The sequence below is a fragment of the Oncorhynchus mykiss genome, chromosome Y (genome assembly GCF_013265735.2).
Source record: "Oncorhynchus mykiss isolate Arlee chromosome Y, USDA_OmykA_1.1, whole genome shotgun sequence".
Taxonomy (NCBI): domain Eukaryota; kingdom Metazoa; phylum Chordata; class Actinopteri; order Salmoniformes; family Salmonidae; genus Oncorhynchus; species Oncorhynchus mykiss.
In genome coordinates, this window is record NC_048593.1 from 8026129 (window position 1) to 8040639 (window position 14511).

The 14511-nt window shown below is 43.6% G+C and overlaps 1 long non-coding RNA gene across 1 annotated transcript; it reads left to right on the top strand.

Moving 5' to 3' along the window:
• The first annotated feature begins 2319 nt into the window (after positions 1-2319).
• LOC118945305 lies at positions 2320-7794 on the top strand. Its single transcript, XR_005040428.1, has 3 exons — positions 2320-2448; positions 5780-5782; positions 7289-7794. It is a non-coding gene; the product is annotated as an uncharacterized LOC118945305 (long non-coding RNA).
• The last annotated feature ends 6717 nt before the right edge of the window (positions 7795-14511 follow it).

Below are 14511 nucleotides of genomic sequence, written 5' to 3' on the forward strand. Positions count from 1 at the left end.
GTGCACTGTCGACTGTCGGACCTTATATAGACAGGTGTGTGCCTTTCCAAACCATGTCCAATCAATTGAATTTACCACAGGTGGACTCCAGTCAAGTTGTAGAAGCATCTCACGGATGATCAATGGAAACAGGATGCACCTGAGCTCGACTTTGAGTCTCATAGCAAAGGGTCTGAAAACTTATGTAGTTAAGGTATTTCAGTTTTTTTTTTTTTGAATACATTTGCAAACATTTCTAAATACCTGTTTTCACTTTGTCATTATAGGGTATTGTGTGTAGATTGATGAGGCAAAAAAAAATATTTAATCAATTTTAGAATAAGACTGTAACGTAACAAAATGTGGAAAAAGGGAAGTGGTCTGAATACTTTCCGAATGCACTGTATATCAAATATCCGTGGCGCAGTGGTTAACTGCGGGTCTGAGCATCTTATCAGTTACTGTTACAGGTTCGAACCTTCCACCGTGCTTCATTTTTTGCTGTGAATCCCTTTTTTTTGCTGTCAAAAACTATGAATCTATGGCATTATTTAGGATAGAAGCTTATACTTTACTAAATAAAACAAATTGTTTGAACAACAATGTGCAGAAAGTGTGGTGTCACAAATATTTTCAATTGAATATGCTTCCACCGGGATTCAACATTGTAAGTACGGTGTCAAGTAGAGGTCGGTGTTTGAAAGCAACTTGGAATCGAGGAAAGCCCCGGAACCACTGCAAAATCAGTGAAAAACCACTTGATCTAACAAAGCTTTGGACGTCATTGATCACATGATAATGTTATGTTGAAACAAGCATCAGTCCACTGCATCAGAGCATCGGAGCTCTAGTATCATACGTCCCATTACTCAAATTTTGTCCAGTAGGATTTCTCAAGGAAAACTCCCCCACTGCTATGTCAAAGATAATACATCTAAAGTATTTATAACAAAGTATACTATCGTATTTTTTAATGTGTGTGTGTGAGAGAGAGAGAGAGAGAGAGAGAGAGAGAAAATATGATCACAGTCACACTGAATTGTGAGCACACATTTCATATATTTTTTCAAATGTTAAAAACAGTATTTTCATTATTGAAAAAGAAAACCTGTTGTTTGACTATACTGCGCCCAAAGCCCCGGGATGGGGAGAGGCCCCTTGACATAATTCTTCAATTGCACTTTTTTCATGAGAAGATGGAGATCCTCCGACGAGCCCGTAATACCACTCTGAGCTTTCAAGGACAGAGCTTTTCCATCTACCAGGACTACTCCCCCACTGTTTCCAGGCAGCGCGCAGCTTTCGGACAGGCCAAACGAGTACTTCGGGACCATCCAAGTGTGAAGTATGTTCTGCGATTCCCGGCCCATTTATGGATATCTCATGAGGGTAAAGACTACACATTTGAATCTGCGGATGAGGCTATGGCTCACATTCAACGTCACATCAAGAAGTCTTGAATATGCTTACAGTTCAGCAACTGTTGCTTGCGAACTGTGGATAGTAAGTACCCCACTTGTGGTACAATTATGTTTAGATATAACAGGCTAGTCTTGTATAGTTGGTGAAACTATTCAGGCTTATTTCATGTGATCTAATGTTTTGATCATCTAGTGTGCGTGCCTTATCTTGCTCACCTATTTAGTTTGTTTACACATTGTCTCAGTGACTCAAAATATTTTTGGTTATTTGTTTACTGCATCCGTTTGCATTGACCCAGTAAACAGTAAATGTCTCCCGGGGCTACACGGTTTCTGGGGCCTCACTTTAATTTTAAAAGTTTTGAGCGTCATTTATGCCCAGCAAACGTTCAACGTTGCGCACACATAGTTTTTTGGTATTGGTTGTAAGCTGTCTCAGTTTCAACTAGACTACTATTATAATTACTATTTTTTTTGATTGTCTTACTACGATTTCCTTACTTCAAATTAGATTTTTGGCTGAGAGCCTTTATACATTTTATTTATTTTCTCTCTCAATGCCTGTTATAAGACGGGTGAATACAATTATATACATCTACAAGTGGTGCTTTTGTCATTCCGTTTGCACAAGGGATTCGCCTTTTTTTTATTTGAAAAAATACATACAAATCTTTATTTTTGCTGCTTGATCCACTAACAAAACGCAACTTTAAAGAGCGGGACTGTGGGTTTAGGTTTAAGACCGCACTCTCACAGACATACTGTGCGAAGAGAACATGTTCTATTTAGGCTTGTACCTCGTTTGGGGAGGTATTGTCTGGGATGGGGGGGGGGGCAGGTTGAATTGTTCAGTTCAAATGTTGTCATTCTGTCTTTTTTTTATTTATTTTTTTTTCTGTACTTTTTCCAAACATTTACCACCGTACATTATTACTCTGAGACAAGTTACTCTGGGGGTTTTGGGCGCTCATTGCTTTTCCATTCTATGCTCTGATGACAGGGTTGAATAACGGGAATGCCCAGAGGGGCTGAAATAATACGATCAAGTGTGTCCAAGATGGCGTAGCAGTAGGACGTGTTGTCGTGTTCCTTGTATATATCGTTTGTTTTCGTTTCGTTTTCGTTTTTTTCTTCACATATCTTTAAAACTTTTTGCTGAACCTCAACTTCTTCTAAATACTCTCCTGCAACCCGCCTCACCCAACGTAGCTTTTTTCCTAAAGTATTTATATTTACTTCGGATCTGGAACCCCTCAACTGAAGCTAGCCAACTAGCCAACTAACTACCAGCTTCAGCAAAACATTGCTAGCGGTCTTCAGCTAACCGGTCAGCTAACCGGTCATCAGCTAACCTTTAGCTCGGAAAGCTCTCGCCAGTTCGAACAACGCGACTCTAACCAGAGCATAACGGACCTATCTATTATTTTATTTTATTTTTCACCCCCGGATTCCCATCGCAAACGGAACATTTTGAGCTCCTGGGCTACAATATCCAGACCCACGACCGGTCCATTGATGTCACCGCATGAAGAGGAATAAACAGACTCCCCCCATCGCGACGTCCCCAAAGGCTAACTCTCTAGCCCTTGCTATCTCCTTGCTTGCAAATTCGGCCTGCTAACTGCTAGCTTGTTTAGCCCGGTCCGCTAACTGCTACCGTGTTTAGCACCGTCTACTAACTGTTAGCTTGTTAGCACAGGCCTGCTAACCATCTGAATCGCCGTGTCCCAAACACTCACTGAACCCATATTTACTTTCTATCCCTTTTCGATTTTTAATTTGTTTATACCTTCCGGTAACCTGCCTCACCCAATGTGATACGGAACCGCTATTATCTTTACATTTTTAGAACACACTCAAGAACCTTCAGAAGCTAACCAGCTAACTGGCTACAAGCTATTTAGTCATTGTTAGTTTTCTAACCTGGATAACACTCGCCAGTCCAGCTTCCCTGCCCCATCCACCGCTGCCCCTTGGACACTGATCACTTGGCTACATAGCTGATGCAGGCTGGACTGTCCATTAATTCACGGTAATCCATTCTGCTTGTTTATGTTTTATCTGTCGGCCCCAGCCGCACTTAGGCTCTGTGTGTAGTTAATCCGACCCTCTCTGCCTAATCTATCGCCATTCTACCTGCTGTTGTTGTGCTAGCTGATTAGCTGTTGTTGTCTCACCTACTGTTTTAGCTAGCTCTCCCAATTCAACACCTGTGATTACTGTATGCCTTGCTGTATGTCTCTCTCAAATGTCAATATGCCTTGTATACTGTTGTGCAGGTTAGTTATCATTGTTTTAGTTTACAATGGAGCCCCTAGTTCCACTCTTTATACCCCTGATACCTCCTTTGTCCCACCCCCCACACATGCGGTGACCTCACCCATTACAACCAGCATGTCCAGAGATACAACCTCTCTCATCATCACCCAGTGCCTGGGCTTACCTCCGCTGTACCCGCACCCCACCATACCCCTGTTTGCGCATTATGCCCTGAATATATTCTACCATGCCCAGAAACCTGCTCCTCTTATTCTCTGTCCCCAACGCCCTAGGCGACCAGTTTTGATAGCCTTCAGCCGCACCCTCATACTACTCCTTCTCTGTTCCGCGGGTGATGTGGAGGTAAACCCAGGCCCTGCATGTCCCCAGGCACCCTCATTTGTTGACTTCTGTGATCGAAAAAGCCTTGGTTTCATGCACGTCAACATCAGAAGCCTCCTCCCTAAGTGTGTCTTACTCACTGCTCTAGCACACTCTGCTAACCCTGATGTCCTTGCCGTGTCTGAATCCTGGCTCAGGAAGGCCACCAAAAATTCTGAGATTTCCATACCCAACTATAACATCTTCCGTCAAGATAGAACTGCCAAAGGGGGAGGAGTTGCAGTCTACTGCAGAGATAGCCTGCAAAGTAATGTCATACTTTCCAGGTCCATACCCAAACAGTTCGAACTACTAATTTTGAAAATTACTCTCTCCAGAAATAAGTCTCTCACTGTTGCCGCCTGCTACCGACCCCCCTCAGCTCCCAGCTGTGCCCTGGACACCATTTGTGAATTGATCGCCCCCCATCTAGCTTCAGAGTTTGTTCTGTTAGGTGACCTAAACTGGGATATGCTTAACACCCCGGCAGTCCTACAATCTAAGCTAGATGCCCTCAATCTCACTCAAATCATCAAGGAACCCACCAGGTACAACCCTAACTCTGTAAACAAGGGCACCCTCATTGACGTCATCCTGACCAACTGGCCCTCCAAATACACCTCCGCTGTCTACAACCAGGATCTCAGCGATCACTGCCTCATTGCCTGTATCCGCTACGGAGCCGCAGTCAAACGACCACCCCTCATCACTGTCAAACGCTCCCTAAAACACTTCTGTGAGCAGGCCTTTCTAATCGACCTGGCCCGGGTATCCTGGAAGGACATTGACCTCATCCCGTCAGTTGAGGATGCCTGGTCTTTCTTTAAAAGTAACTTCCTCACCATTTTAGATAAGCATGCTCCGTTCAAAAAATGCAGAACTAAGAACAGATATAGCCCCTGGTTCACTCCAGACCTGACTGCCCTCGACCAGCACAAAAACATCCTGTGGCGGACTGCGCTAACATCGAATAGTCCCCGCGATATGCAACTGTTCAGGGAAGTCAGGAACCAATACACACAGTCAGTCAGGAAAGCTAAAGCCAACTTCTTCAGGCAGAAGTTTGCATCCTGTAGCTCCAACTCCAAAAAGTTCTGGGACACTGTGAAGTCCATGGAGAACAAGAGCACCTCCTCCCAGCTGCCCACTGCACTGAGACTAGGTAACATGGTCACCACCGATAAATCCATGATTATCGAAAACTTCAACAAGCATTTCTCAACGGCTGGCCATGCCTTCCGCCTGGCTACTCCAACCTCGGACAACAGCCCCCCCCCCCCCGCAGCTACTCGCCCAAGCCTCTCCAGGTTCTCCTTTACCCAAATCCAGATAGCAGATGTCCTGAAAGAGCTGCAAAACCTGGACCCGTACAAATCAGCTGGGCTGGACAATCTGGACCCTCTATTTCTGAAACTATCCGCCGCCATTGTCGCAACCCCTATTACCAGCCTGTTCAACCTCTCTTTCATATCGTCTGAAATCCCCAAGGATTGGAAAGCTGCCGCAGTCATCCCCCTCTTCAAAGGGGGCGACACCCTGGACCCAAACTGTTACAGACCTATATCCATCCTGCCCTGCCTATCTAAGGTCTTCGAAAGCCAAGTCAACAAACAGGTCACTGACCATCTTGAATCCCACCGTACCTTCTCCGCTGTGCAATCTGGTTTCCGAGCCGGTCACGGGTGTACCTCAGCCACGCTCAAGGTACTAAACGATATCATAACCGCCATCGATAAAAGACAGTACTGTGCAGCCGTCTTCATAGACCTTGCCAAGGCTTTCGACTCTGTCAATCACCGTATTCTTATCGGCAGACTCAGTAGCCTCGGTTTTTCGGATGACTGCCTTGCCTGGTTCACCAATTACTTTGCAGACAGAGTTCAGTGTGTCAAATCAGAGGGCATGCTGTCCGGTCCTCTGGCAGTCTCTATGGGGGTGCCACAGGGTTCAATTCTCGGGCCGACTCTTTTCTCTGTATATATCAATGATGTTTCTCATGCTGCGGGCGATTCCCTGATCCACCTCTACGCAGACGACACCATTCTATATACTTCCGGCCCGTCCTTGGACACTGTGCTATCTAACCTCCAAACGAGCTTCAATGCCATACAGCACTCCTTCCGTGGCCTCCAACTGCTCTTAAACGCTAGTAAAACCAAATGCATGCTTTTCAACCGTTCGCTGCCTGCACCCGCACGCCTGACCAGCATCACCACCCTGGATGGTTCCGACCTTGAATATGTGGACATCTATAAGTACCTAGGTGTCTGGCTAGACTCTAAACTCTCCTTCCAGACCCATATCAAACATCTCCAATCGAAAATCAAATCAAGAGTCGGCTTTCTATTCCGCAACAAAGCCTCCTTCACTCACGCCGCCAAACTTACCCTAGTAAAACTGACTATCCTACCGATCCTCGACTTCGGCGACGTCATCTACAAAATTGCTTCCAACACTCTACTCAGCAAACTGGATGCAGTTTATCACAGTGCCATCCGTTTTGTCACTAAAGCACCTTATACCACCCACCACTGCGACTTGTATGCTCTAGTCGGCTGGCCCTCGCTACATATTCGTCGCCAGACCCACTGGCTCCAGGTCATCTACAAGTCCATGCTAGGTAAAGCTCCGCCTTATCTCAGTTCACTGGTTACGATGGCAACACCCATCCGTAGCACGCGCTCCAGCAGGTGTATCTCACTGATCATCCCTAAAGCCAACACCTCATTTGGCCGCCTTTCGTTCCAGTTCTCTGCTGCCTGTGACTGGAACGAATTGCAAAAATCGCTGAAGTTGGAGACTTTTATCTCCCTCACCAACTTCAAACATCTGCTATCCGAGCAGCTAACCGATCGCTGCAGCTGTACATAGTCTATTGGTAAATAGCCCACCCATTTTCACCTACCTCATCCCCATACTGTTTTTATTTATTTATTTTTATTTTTCTGCTCTTTTGCACACCAATCTCTACCTGTACATAACCATCTGATCATTTATCACTCCAGTGTTAATCTGCATAATTGTAATTATTTGCCTACCTTCTCATGCCTTTTGCACACAATGTATATATAGACTCCCCTTTTTTCTACTGTGTTATTGACTTGTTAATTGTTTACTCCATGTGTAACTCTGTGTTGTCTGTTCACACTGCTATGCCTTATCTTGGCCAGGTCGCAGTTGCAAATGAGAACTTGTTCTCAACTAGCCTACCTGGTTAAATAAAGGTGAAATAAAAAAAAATAAAAAAGTTTCTTGGAATACCAAAGGGGTTAACAACCCGGTGAAGCGTAAGAAGGTGTTGACACACTTAAAGGGTTTGAATGCAAATATTGCATTTCTACAAGAGACTCACTTGAGGACTGGTGAGCATTTTAGGATGTGTAAGGACTGGGTTGGTCAAGTGTTCCACTCGAACTTTCATAGTAAATCAAGAGGTGCTGCTATTCTGGTTGATAAAGCTACTCCCTTTGTAGCTTCTGAGGTTATTGCTGATCCTAAGGGACGATACGTCATAGTAACCAGTGAACTGTTTTCTACCCCTCTTGTTTTGGCTAGTGTTTATGCTCCCAATTGGGATGACACAAGTTTCATTTCTTCCTTTCTGTCTGCTATTCCCAATTTAGATTCTCATTTGTTGATTTTAGGGGGGGATTTCAACTGTAAAATGTCCCCAGTTCTTGACAAGTCCTCACAAACAAATACAGGCCCATCTAAATGTGCCCTACTTATTCAATCCTTTCTTCAGAAATATGCTATGTTTGAGGCCTGGCGTTTCATACATCCTACAGATAGACAGTATTCCTTTTATTCTCATGTTCATCAAACATGCTCCCGGATTGATTACTTATTTTTGGACAAAAAAATCTGCCTAACCTTCGGCAGTGTACTTACGAGAGTATTGTTATCTCTGACCATTCACCATTAGTGCTTGAACTAGAGTCTCCCCAGCGACCTCCTAGGTGTTATCAATGGCGTCTCAACCCCATTTTACTCTCAGATAAGGAGTTTGTCAATTTCATTTCTTCTGAAATTACCTTATTCCTAGAAACTAATTCAACACCAGGTATGTCCTGCTCTACAATATGGGAGTCTCTCAAAGCATACCTACGTGGCCAAATTATTTCTTATACAGCCAACCAAAACAGAGTTCGCTCCCAGCGACTTCGGGACCTGAGCGAGTCCATAGCCACATTGGATGAGAAGTATGCTACGGATCCTTCCTCTGATCTGCATAAAGAGCGCCAACTACTCCAATCTGAATTTGATGAGCTTTCTACCAGGCAAGCTGAACAGTTACTCTTGCGAGCTCGATACAAAGTCTATGAACAAGGCGACAAGGCCAGTAAACTCCTTGCGCATCAGATCCGTAAATCTGAGGCCTCACGTTTAATCCCACAAATAAGGACCCCGTCTGGTGCCACCACAGTTATACATAATGAGATCAATGATTAATTTAAACAATTTTACTCTGCGCTATACACCTCTGAATCCCCTCAAGAACCCTTGTTGATTGACTCCTTCTTTAATGGCTTGAATATGCCTTCAATTGATACAGACTCCCATGACTGTCTAGAAGAAGAATTTACGCTTGAGGAGATTGCAACAGCAGTGTCCGCAATGAAAAGTGGTAAATCACCGGGTCCGGACGGCTTTCCAACCAAATTTTACAGGACGTTTTCTGGTCTGCTTTGCCCATTCTTGTCTCGACTATTTGCAGAGTGCCTCAATACTTCAAAGCTACCGCCTAGTCTTTATCAGGCTTCAATTTCATTACTACTAAAGAAAAACAAAGACCCCCTGGAATGTGGATCCTATCGCCCAATCTCGCTTTTAAACTGTGATTACAAAATCCTAGCTAAGCGTTTAGCCATCTGTATGGAAGGCTTGCTGCACCAAGTAATACACTCTGACCAGACTGGCTTTGTGAGAAATAGACATTTATTTTTCAATATCAGGTGCCTTATGAATATACTGTACTCCCCAGCGTCGGAGGACCCGGAGGTGGTGGTCTCACTTGATGCCGAAAAAGCGTTTGACCGCGTTGAGTGGGATTACCTAACAGCTGCCCTTTATAGATTTGGCTTTGGCCCCAAATTCATTGCGTGGATAAAGATTCTTTATTTTTCCCCCATGGCTTCGGTACGGACTAATAACTTGTCCTCTGACTATTTTCCCTTGCACCGCGGATCCAGACAGGGTTGCCCACTCTCCCCCTTGTTGTTTGTTTTGGCAATCGAGCCTCTCGCCATTGCACTACGCTCTAATGATGCCATTCAAGGCATAATCAGGGCGGGCTGGGATCAGAAAGTCTCGCTATATGCTGACGACCTCCTTTTGTTTATCTCCAACCCCGATACCTCATTGCCACGTGCGCTATCTGTTCTTAAAAAGTTTGGATCAATCTCAGGGTACAAGCTGAATCTAGGCAAGAGTGAGCTTTTTCCGGTAAACAAGGCTGCTTTAAAGTGCTCTTTCACAAGTTATCAGTTTAGGATTGTCCGGGATCAATTCACTTACTTGGGAGTAAAAGTGACAAGGAAATATTCAAATTTGTTTCAGGAAAACTGTGTTGCTCTAGCAGACAGATTGAAACAATCTTTTACTTTTTGGAATTTGCTACCCCTTTCTCTTGTCGGAAGGATTAATGTCATTAAAATGAATGTGTTGCCCAAATTGTTATATTTATTTAAATGTTTACCCATTTTTATTCCAAAATCTTTTTTTATTTCACTGGATCAAACATTCATGCATTTTATTTGGGATGGCAAGGTACCACGGATTGGTAGAAAACATTTACAGAAGCCTAGGTCATTGGGGGGTTTAGCTCTACCAAATTTTCAGACATACTACTGGGCTGCAAATTTCAGAGCTGTTCTGTACTGGCTGCAGACTGATCCTACTGGCCCTAGACCACTCTGGGTCCAGATGGAGTCTGAACCGTGTAAACCTGCAGCACTTTCCTCTGTGCTGTGCTCGTCTCTCCCAGTGTCCCTAGGCAAAAGGTGTGCCAACCCAATTGTAAAGCACTCTCTTAAAATTTGGAATCAGTTCCGTTTAGCCTTTAGCCTCCGAGGCTTTTCTCTATCAGGCCCAATCAATCAGAACATTTTATTTCCTCCATCTTTGAATGATGGGGCTTTTGGCATTTGGCACTCACTAGGCCTTTCCTCGCTAGCCCAATTATTCTTTGATGATACATTTGCCTCTTTTTCTCAGCTGCAGGAAAAGTTCAATCTCCCCCAATCCCACTTTTTCCGCTATCTCCAGACTAGAAACTTTGTCAGGGCTAACACACCTGGATTTCCCAATAGGCCTGCGAATACAGCTATAGAGAGAATCTTGGAGCTGAACAAGCTTCCTAGGGGCGCAATTTCAGATGTATATGCAATCATTCATGACTTACAGAACCCTTCTTCGGTGCCTTTAAAGACTCGATGGGAAAAGGATTTGGGGGAGGAACTTGGGGAAGACGCCTGGGAATCTGTGCTGCACAGGGTGCACTCGTCCTCTTTTAGCACTAGACACAGCCTCATTCAATTCAAGGTGGTTCACTGTATCCACTGGTCGGGGGCCAAACTTGGAAGAATATTCTCTGATTTTGATCCTACCTGTGTCAGATGTAAGGTGGAACCAGCCACACTGTTGCATATGTTTTGGGGCTGTCATAAACTGTCAGGTTTCTGGGAATTAATATTTAAATGTTTCTCTGATATATATGACACTGTTATAGATCCGTCTCCCCTTACAGCCCTTTTTGGAGTACTGCCCATGGGTACTCCCCTATCAAGAATCCAGTCGGACACTGTTGCTTATACAACTCTTTTAGCTAGACGGCTAATACTACAGAGCTGGAAGATGGCAGCTCCCCCATCTTATAAATATTGGGTGAGGGATGTGTTGTGCTCTCTGAAACTAGAATTTTTTAAAATTAAATTCACGTGGGAACCCCAAATTGTTTGATGAGGCTTGGGCTCCATTCCGGTCTTACTTTAAACAGTCCATCCTCTGATGGCATTCCAATTAATACTAAAATAAGTCTGTGACTTAAGGGTTGGAGGCTTCTCTCTGTGTTTTTGCTGGGGGGGGGCATTAAGGTCCATGTGCTTATTGATTGTGGTCCGCAGATGCCTTGTTCATCTTGCCCAGGCAGAGACTGAAGTGTGAGCTTGTTTTTCCCAGTTATTTTTACATTTAGTTCACGCCTACATGAATAATCATTTTATTTTTTTATTTTAAAGCATTGTAAACTTTTTTTTTGTCCAGTGGATGGTCGGTCTGTGGCCATGACTCTCTGTGAGTGGTTGCATTTCTCCACCCTTATCCCATGACTGTTTACAGGAACAATAGTGAGGTGTTTGCTCTGTCCCTGTACTATAGATTGCTCTTTAACCTCTGTAGCCTTCTGCCTGGTGTGTTTAACTTGTCTAAAGTATGGTATCTTTAAAACAATTTTTTTATTTGTATTTTTATTTGTATTTTTTTTCTAGTTGAGTATATTATTTATATTGCTTTGTCTTGTCTGTGTGTGTGTGTGTATGTTCAAAACTTAATAAACAGAGTAAAAAAAAAAGAAAGAAAGTGCAGGGCGCCAAATTAAAAACAACAAAAATCTCATAATTAAAATTCCTCAAGTATTTTACACCATTTTAAAGATAAAATTATCGTTAATCCAGCCACAGTGTCTGATTTCATATAGGCTTTACAGCGAAAGCACCACAAACGATTATGTTAGGTCACCACCAATTCACAGAAATACACAGCCATTTTTCCAGCCAAAGAGAGGAGTCATAAAAAAGCACAAATAGAGATATAATGAATCACTAACCTTTGATGATCTTCATCAGATGACACTCATAGGACTTCATGTTACACAATACATGTATGTTTTGTTCGCTAAAGTGCATATTTATATCAAAAATCTCATTTTACATTGGTGCGTTACGTTCAGTAGTTCTAAAACATGTGGCGATTGTGCAGAGAGTGACATAAATTTACAGAAATACTATTCAGAAATGTTGCTGAAAATACAAGTGTTATACATGCAATTAGAGATGTACTTCTCCTTAATGCAACCGCTGTGTCAGATTTTTAAAACAACGTTACGGACAAAGCAAACCATGCAATAATCTGAGTACAGCGTTCAGACAACAAAGCAGCCAAAAAGATATCCGCCATATTGTGTAGTCAACATTAGTCAGAAATAGCATTAAATAAATGTGTTTTTTTCGATAAAGTTCATCATTTGAGATGAGATGAGCCTTTTATGCTTGCTTCGAGGCAAACAACACTGAAGCATGTAGGAGAGCACCAGCTGTTCTGGATGACTGTGTGATAACGCTCTTGGTAGCCAATGTGAACAAAACCTATACGGGGCAGCATTTTCACTTTTGAATAAATAGCGTGCCCAATTTCAACTTCCTGCTACTCATGCCAATAATATAAGATATGCATATTATTAATATATTTGGATAGAAAACACTCTGAAGTTTCTAGAACTGTTTGAATCATGTCTGTGAGTATAACAGAACTTAATGGAGCATGCAAAACCTTGAGGAATAACCGTTCAGATTTCTTTTTTTTTTTGAGGTCTCTGTCTGTTGACTGAGATCTCATTGGCAAACGATATTTCTTAGGAACTTGTTTTCAGTTCCTACCGCTTCCACTGGATGTCACCAGTCTTTGGAATTTGGTTGAGGTTATTCATTTGTGCAATGAAGAAGTAGGGCCATCCTGGAAAAGGGTAACGCTGTTGAGAATTGGCCAAGACTTGAAAAGTAGTGTTAGTTTCCTCTATTGAAAACATATAGACCCGTCTTCAATTTGATCGATTATTAACGATTAAAAATGCCTAGAGTTGTATTACAAAAGTAGTTTGAAATATTTTGGCAAAGTTTATAGGCAACTTTTGAAATATTTTGGAAGCTGTTTTTTTCTGGATCAAACGCGTCAAATAAATTGACATTTTGGATATGTATGGACGGAATTAATCAAACAAAAGGACCCATTGTGATGTTTATGGGACATATTGGAGTGCCAACAAAAGAAGCTCATCAAAGGTAAGGCATGTTTTACATTTTATTTCTGCGTTTTGTGTTGCGCCTGCAGGGTTGAAATATGCTACCCTCTTTGTTTACTGTTGTGCTATGATCAGATAATAGCTTCTTCTGCTTTCGCCGAAAAGCCTTTTTAAAATCGGACATGTTGGCTGGATTCCCAACGAGTGTAGCTGTAATTGAGTATGTGTGATTTAATGAAAGTTAGATTTTTATATCAATTTATTTGAATTTGCGGCGCTGCATTTTCCCTGTTTTTTGGCCAAGTGGGACGCAAGCGTCCACTATACCATAAGAAGTTAAACAGGTCAACATTCACAAAGCCGCTGGTCCAGACGGATTACCAGGATGTGTACTCAAAGTATGCGCGGACCAACTGTCAAGTGTCTTCACTGACATTTTCTACCTCTCCCTGACCGAGTCTGTAATACCTACATGTTTCAAGCAGACCACCATAATCCCTGTGCCCAAGGAAGCGAACGTAACCTGCCTAACTGATTACCGCCCTGTGGCACTCACGTCGGTAGCCATGCTTTGAAAGGCTGGTCATGGCTCACATCAACACTGCCCTTTCCCACCTGGACAAAAGGAACACCTATATGAGAATGCTGTTCATCGGCTACAGCTCAGCGTTCAACACCATAGTGCCCACGAAGCTCATCATTCAGCTATGGACTCTGGGACTAAACACCTCCCTCTGCAACTGGATCCTGGACTTCCTGATGGGCCGCTCCCAGGTGGTAAGAGTAGGCAACAACACGTTGTCACGTTGATGCTTAACACTGGGGCCCCTCAGGGGTGTGTACTTAGTCCCCTCCTGTATTCCCTGTTCACCCACAACTGCGTGGCCCAACACAACTCCAACACCATCATTAGGTTTGCTGACGACATAGCCTGATCACAGAGAACGATGAGACGGCCTAAAGGGAGGAGGACAGAGAACTGGCAGTGTCGTGCCAGGTCAACAACCTCTCCCTCAATGTGAGCAAGACAAAGGAGCTGATCGTGGACTACAGGAAAAGGCGGGCCGAACAGGCCCTCATTAACATCTACGGGGCTGTAGTGGAGCGGATCGAGAGTTTCAAGTTCCTTGCTGTCCACATCACCAACAAACTATCATGGTCCAAACATATCAAGACAGTTGTGAAGAGGGCACGACAAAACCTTTCCCCCTCAGGAGACTGAAGATTTGGCATAGACCCCCAGATCCTCAAAAGGTTCTACAGCTGCACCATCGAGAGCATCCTGACCGGTTGCATCACCGTCTGGTATGGCAACTGCTCGGCATCTGACCGTAAAGTGCTACAGAGGGTAGTGCGAATGGCCCAGTACATCACTGGGGCCAAGCTTCCTGCCATCCAGGACCTATATAATAGGTGGTGTCAGAGGAAAGCCCAGAGAGTCCAGGCTGTAAGGGC